Raw genomic sequence first — 7,343 nt, 5'->3', positions numbered from 1 at the left:
CTTTGAATTTTTGGGAGAAAATTGTCCACCCGTTCTATTTATAAAACCACAGTCTCTATTTCTTGAATGTGCTTCTCACTTATGATGAGTGAAACAACTTCTTACATGCAAACTCACAACATGCTGGGGCCAGTACTGACACTTGTGTACTTTATCTCAGCCCTATTTCATCAGTAAAGGAATGCTGTGGGGTGATGAGTGATTCCTGTCAATGTTTCCTCAAAGCTGAATAATCAATCTTCACGGCAACCAACAGATCACACACAGCAAAGAGAAAATATACACCCTGCAACACCGCCCACCTCCTCCCACAGGTCCTGCCATCTCTTTTTGTGACCATCCATATTGCAGGGCTCCACAGCACACATAAAGGTAAAAATAATAAAGCAAGGTATTAAGACTCTCAGACTAAAGTGTCTTGTTAGGTCCTAGTGCACCTTAACAGCCTGATTCAACAAAGAGAAATGCTTTTGTTGGGGTCTGGAGGGATTCTGTGTACTGTTGGTGTGAGATGAGGAATCTCTGAGGCAACCAACCAGTTTGTCCACATGTGCAAGGTTCAGGGTTCTGGGTACCAGTGGTCAACAGGAAAACAGCTGGTGGAATGAAAAAGGTCTCTAGATTTCTAATTGAGTCTCAACTGTATAGCCTTTAGTCCTTTGAAATGCTAACTTGTAGGTTTTGTAATCATCTCCAGATGGTCTCCCCACAGGATCAGCTGTTCATTTAATCCTCCTTAACGGATTGCAATGACTTGTCTGGGTCTCTCATGAGGCAAGGGAAGGTTTACAGATCACCCTGCCACTATCACTTTGTTCAGGCTGCCCGCCAATGAATTGAGCCACTTTCAGATCTTGATGCACAATGCAGTAATAGACTCCATTGCTATCCTAACCAATTGTCACACATCTGGAATAAGCACTCCAAATCTCACACAATCTGCCAGCAGCTTTCTCTCCATGATAAGACCTCAGAGATAATCATCTGCTTTCTTAGTCATCAAAAGCTGACAGTTTTCATGAGTCTGCTTAACCACATCAGGCCTCCACATTAACATTGGTAAATTCTGACTTCCTTGTCCTACGTGTCTCACTACATCAATCAAACTATCAGTATCTCTTGAGTGGGTGTCCCAAGGTTGTGGGAGAAGATGAATGACAGGGGGAAGTGAGTGGTAACCAGCGTTTCCCAGGGTAAAAGAAAGATTTTGTTTTTTCTGTAATATCCTTGCTTCTGGCTTGCAACTTCTGGCAGTAAAATAACAATGTATTTGAACAGCATTCCATTTTTATAACTTATTTTGCAGATATTTCATGAGTAAAGTGGTGGCCAATGAACAGAATGAAGAACAATAGATATATGTTTTCAAAAGTGAACAGAAGACACAGCCATGCTCAACTTTCCAACCTCATTTTTCAGGCCAAATTAGAATTTGGCTGAGCTGACCAAATTCTGAAGAACATAACTTGCAAGAGGTGGTGGGAGCACCAACACAAAGGGAAAACTCGCTTGACCACTTCCTCATCAGTCTACAACATGGTCTTTGTGGAGATGAAGTTCTCATTAAGGACACTGTTTTTCATTTTGTGTGCACTGCCTCTGTGCTACATGGAATAAATTAAGGACAGATCTAGTGAATTCAAAACTGGGCGCAATCTGAAGTGTTGTGGGCCAGCAGCAGAATTGTATTCCATCATAATCTGTAACATCACATTCCCGTGTGTCCCTCACTCCACCATTATCACCAAGCCAGGGGACCAACCTGTTTCAGTCAGTAGGGGCCTGAGCAGCACCAGATGTAAATAAAATGAGGTATAGGACTAAATGCTACAAAGGAAACACAACAAGCTATAGACAGAGCTTCATGATTGCACAACTAATGAAGCATCCTGACTTGGAATGTTGGCTCTATTCTCTTTCCACAGATGCGGTCAGACCTGCTGAGATTTTCCAACATTTTTTGCTTGTTTTTGTTTCCATTTTTGATTCCTCGCCCTCACTATTTAGTTTGAAGACTTCCCTACTTCCCTAATTATGCAGCTCACTAGAATACAAATTCCAACCTGATCCAGGTTGTTACTGTCCCAACTACCCCTGGTACCCCACTGACCAGAACCCACTTCTCCCAGTCTTTGAGCCACACATTCTAATTCTATGTACCAGATGACAATTTGTACATGGTTCAGGTAATAATCCAGTGATTACTTCTTTTATAATTCTTCTTTTTACTTTAGTGTCTATCCTCTCATACTGCTACGCAGAACCTCTTTCCTCATATCACAAATGTCATTGGTACCTGCATGGACCATGATGACTGGATCCTGTCCCTCCAACTGCAAGACCCTCTTGAGTCCTGAGCAGAAAAACCAAATCCTATCACACGGCTGGCAACCCAGCCCACTGGACTCTTGCCCTTTTCAGCATAGAATAATGTCAATCCCTCATTATGCTATCCCTTACTACCAGTACATTCCAAGTTTTCTTCTCCCACTTACATTTTTAATATTATTTAATATTAATAATAATATTTCTGGTATCACATTACCATTGTCAGTTTGCGCATCCATGCTGCAGCTCCCAGTTTCATCTAAACAAGCTGAGAGAACCTCAACCCTATTGACCAATTGCAAAGATTCCTGCACTCCTGCCTTCTGGGGCCGCTTACCTGTCTCATTTGCACTCACACGCTCCTATCAGACCACACACTAAATCAGAAGACCTTTTCCCCACAAGTGTGACTGCCTCCTGGTACAAAGCATCCGGGTAACATGCCCCATCCCTGATGTGTTGCACTGTCTGCAGCTCAGCTTCTAGCTAGATGACTTTGAGCTGAAGTTCCTCGGGCTGCAAACACTTAGGGCAGATGCGTTTGCCTTGGATCACAGGAAGTGCCACATGCTGCAGCTGCAACATATCATTTGTCCTGCCATCCTTAATTTGTTTTAATTCACTATTATACTATCTTATTAAATTATTTATTTTCCCTGTAAATATGTTTTACTCAACTTACCACCAGTCTCTATTATTTTAAAGCTTAGGATTTGAGTAGACTTTAAATACTTCCCAGATACTCAACAAACAGCCAGCTTCTTTCCCTGCAGTAGGGTACAAACCAATTCCTACCGGGTGAAAAAGTCAAAAAAAAGCAAAAACAACTGGAAAGGAATAGTTCCTACCTCTCTACCTCTCTACCTCTCTACCTCCTCACCTAACTCTCCCACTCACCAAACTCTCTAATTATACACTCAGTTCAAAACAACATTAAAGATCCCTGAATTTATACTCAGCTGATCTTTTTATTTATTCTCTTATGGGATGTGAATGTTACTGGCAAGGCTAGCATTTGTTGCTCATCCCTAATTGCCCTTGAATTGAATGACTTGCTTGGCCATTTCAGATGGCAATTAAGATAAAACCATATTGCTGGGGGTCTGTAGTCAAATGTGGGCCACAGCAGGTAAGAACAGTCCCTAAAGGGCAGTCATAGAAACCAGGTTAAGCCAGTTAGCTAATTAACTAGTCTGTTTGCTCAGTAGAATGTGCTTTCCCTGCCCAATTGACAGAAACTAACTCTACTTAAACAGTAGAGTCCACTCCTAATCCACTCCTCTAATATACTCAACACCTCTCCCACCACTCATGGCATCTTCCCATGCAATCGCAGAAGGTGCAACACCTGCCCCTTTACCTCTTCCATGCTTACCATCCAAGGTCCAAAACACTCATTCCAGGTTAAGCAGCGTTTCATTTGCACCTCTTTCAATTTGGGCAGCACAGTAGCACAGTGGTTAGCACTGCTGCTTCACAGCTCCAGGGTCCTGGATTCGATTGCCGGCTCGGGTCACTGTCTGTGTGGAGTTTGCACATTCTCCTCGTGTCTGTGTGGGTTTCCCCCAGGTGCTCCGGTTTCCTCCCACAGTCCAAAGATATGCGGGTTAGGTTGATTGGCCAAGCTAAGAAATTGCCCCTTAGTGTCTAGGAATGCGTAGGTTAGAGGAATTAGGGGGTATAATATATGGGGAAATGGGGGTAGGTCCTGGGTGGGATTGTGGTTGGTGCAGACTCAATGGGCCGAAGGGCCTCTTTCTGCACTGTAGGGTTCTATGAATTTGGTGTACTGAATCTTAATAAAGGAAACTATGAGGATTTGAGGCTTGAGTTGGCCTTAATAGATTGGGGAGAGCCACTTAAAGGGATGACAGTGGATAGGCAATGACAAACATTCAAGGATCACATGGGGGAACTGCAGCAACTGTTTATTCTGGTCTGGAACAAAAGCAAAATGGATAAAAGGGCCAATCCATGGTTTACAGAGGAAATTAGAGAGGGTATCCAATCTAAGGAAGAAGCATGCAGATTGGCCCAGAAAAATAATAGTCTGTGATTCTGTCTGAGGTTTGGGAACAGTTTAGAATTCGGCAAAGAAGAACCAAAGGACCGATTAAGAAGAGGAATATGCAGTATGAAAGTAAGCTTGTAGGGAACATAAAAACTGATACTAAGAATTTCCATAGATACATGAAGAGGAAGAGGAAGAGGTTGGTGAAGACAAATGTAGGTTCCCTATAGACAGAAATGGGGGAATGTATCATGGGGACAAAGAAATGCACACATCCGTTTGTTCTGTCTTCATAAGGGAGGTCTTGCTGCAGCTGTATAGGGCATTGGTGAGGCCGCAGCTGGAGTACTGTGTGCAGTTTTGGGCGCCGCACCTGCGCAAAGATATTTTGGCCTTGGAGGGAGTGCAGAGGAGGTTTACTAGGCTGATACCGGAGTTGAGGGGGTTGAGCTATGAGGAGAGGCTGAATAAACTAAGCTTGTACTCGTTGGAGTTTAGAAGAATGAGGGGAGATCTCATTGAGACGTATAAGATGATGAATGGGATGGATAGGATAGAGGTGGAGAGACTCTTCCCGCTCAAAAAAGACAGTAGGACTAGGGGGCACAGCCTCAAGATAAAAGGGGGGCAGTTTAGAACGGAGTTGAGGAGGAACTTCTTCACTCAAAGGGTGGTGAATCTCTGGAATTCTCTGCCCGTTGAAGTGGTGGAGGCTGCCTCGCTAAATATTTTTAAGACGCGGGTTGATGGGTTTTTGATAAGAGAGGGGATTAAGGGTTATGGGGAGAGGGCGGGAAGGTGGAACTGAGCCACGACAGATCAGCCATGATCTTATTGAATGGCGGGGCAGGCTCGAAGGGCTAGATGGCCTACTCCTGCTCCTATTTCTTATGTTCTTATGTTCTTATAAAAGAGAACACAAATCAGATGCCAGAAATGCTGGAGAGTGCAAGATTTTGTGAGAGGAAGAACTGAGGGAGATCAATATTAGTAGAGAAATGGTGCTGGGAAAGTCGATGGGATTGAAGGCAAATAAATCCCCAGGACCTGATAATGTACATCTCAGAGTACTTAAGGAAGTAGCTCTAGAAATAGTGGATGCATTGGTGGCCATCTTCCAGGATTCTATAGACTCTGGAACAGTCCCTGCAGATTGGAGATTGGAGGGTAGCGAATGTCACTTCAATATTCAAAAAAGGAGGTTGAGAGAAAACAGGAAATTATAGACCAGTAATCTTATCATTGGTAGAAGGGAAAGCTCTTGAATCCATTATCAAGGACTTTATAGCAGAGCATTTAAAAAGCAGTGGCAGGAACAGACAGAGTCAGCATGGATTTATGAAGGGGAAATCATGCTTGATATAGCTGTTCAAGTTCTTTGAAGATGTAACCAATAAGTTGACAAGGGGGAACCAGTTCATGTGGTATATTTGGACTTTCAGAAAGCATTTGACAAAGTCCCGCACAAGAGATTATCATGCACATGGGATTGGAGGAAGTACATTGAGATGGATAGAAAACTGGTTGGCATGGAGGAAACAAATAATAAGAATTAATGGGTACTTTTCAAATTGGCAGGCAGTAACTAATGGGGTGCTACAGAGATCAGTTCTTGGACCCCAGCTATTCACAGTATATATTAATGATTTGGTTGAGGGAACAAAATGTAACATCTCAAAGTTTGCACATGATACGAAGTTGGGTGGGAAAGTGAACTGTGACAAGGATGCAGGTATCCTTCAGAATGATTTGGACAGGTTGGGTGAGTGGGCTAATCAATAGCAGATGCAGTATAATTTGGCTAAGTGTGAGGTTATTCACTTCGGAAGCAAAAATAAGAAGGCAGATTACTACCTTCTCTTAGACAAATCTGTTCATTACCTCAGGAAGTAGTTGATGCCAAAACATTGAATGTATTCAAGCTAGATATAGCACTTGGGCGAATAGGATCAAAGATTATGGGGAGAAAGCAGGAGGCACTATTGAATTGGATGATCAGACATGATCGTAATGAATGGTGGAGCAGGCTCAAAGGGCCAAATGGCTTCCTCCTGCTCCTATCTTCTATGTTGCTATATTTCTATTGCATTCACTACTCCTACTGTGACCTCCTCTAAATCAGAGAGACAAACCATAGACTAGGTGATTGCTTTGCTGAGCACCTTCAGTCTGTGCGTAATCAGGACGCTGACCTTCCGGTTGCTTGTCATTTTAATACATAATCCTGCTCCCATGTCCACATGTCTGTCCTTGGCCTGCTGCAATGTTCCAGTGAAGCTCAACGCAAACTGGAGAAACAGCATCTCATCTTCCAGATCAGCACATTACAGCCTTCCAGTCTCAACATTCAATTCAACAATTTCAGATGATTAGCTCTACCCCACCTCAATCCATTTGTTTTCATTTTATTTAATCTTTTACTGTTCCCTACCTTTTATTTCTTTATTCTCTTTCTTCATTTTTCTTCCTCCCACTCTTTCCCCCTACTTTATCCCTCTATTCCTTACCTTTTCTCCCCCTTTCTTCCCCTTTTCCTCCCTCTTTCTAATTTTATCTCTCTTCTTGGCCTTTTGGCTAAGATCAAGTGTAGTATGGACATGCTGCGCTTGGTTGAAGTCATTAGGTTACATTTCAGTTTCATTTGAAGCAATTTTTAGAAGTGGCATCTCAGCCTTTTGGCTAAGATGCAGATGAGATCAAGCCTTGGAGGAGGAACTATGCCTACTCCAATCAGCTTGGATCGTGTAGATCAAGCCCAAGACAGGAGGTGAGAGCCCCATCTTGTCAGCTTGGATCGGGAATGTCTCAACTTGTTGAGATTCTGAATTGGACTTGATTGGATTGAACTGAAATAAAAACAAAAAAAATCTCTCTCCCACCTATTCTCCCCTCCCTTCTCTCCACATCTTCATCTTTCACAGTTTACCCTCTGATTTCAGCTTCTCTGCCATTTGGCCATTCACACCTTTTATTCTTTCTGTGGGCAGCCATTAGCAGCCTTTCC

General features: G+C 42.9%; 1 non-coding gene across 1 annotated transcript; it reads left to right on the top strand.

Moving 5' to 3' along the window:
* The first annotated feature begins 6,893 nt into the window (after positions 1-6,893).
* Positions 6,894-7,085, top strand: LOC145344648 (U2 spliceosomal RNA). Its single transcript, XR_013886941.1, has one exon. It is a non-coding gene; the product is annotated as a U2 spliceosomal RNA (small nuclear RNA).
* Positions 7,086-7,343: the final 258 nt, after the last annotated feature.

The sequence above is a fragment of the Carcharhinus amblyrhynchos genome, chromosome 6 (assembly GCF_965287045.1).
Source record: "Carcharhinus amblyrhynchos chromosome 6, sCarAmb.v2.hapA, whole genome shotgun sequence".
Classification (NCBI taxonomy): domain Eukaryota; kingdom Metazoa; phylum Chordata; class Chondrichthyes; order Carcharhiniformes; family Carcharhinidae; genus Carcharhinus; species Carcharhinus amblyrhynchos.
This window is presented reverse-complemented; position numbering and strand designations above follow the sequence as displayed.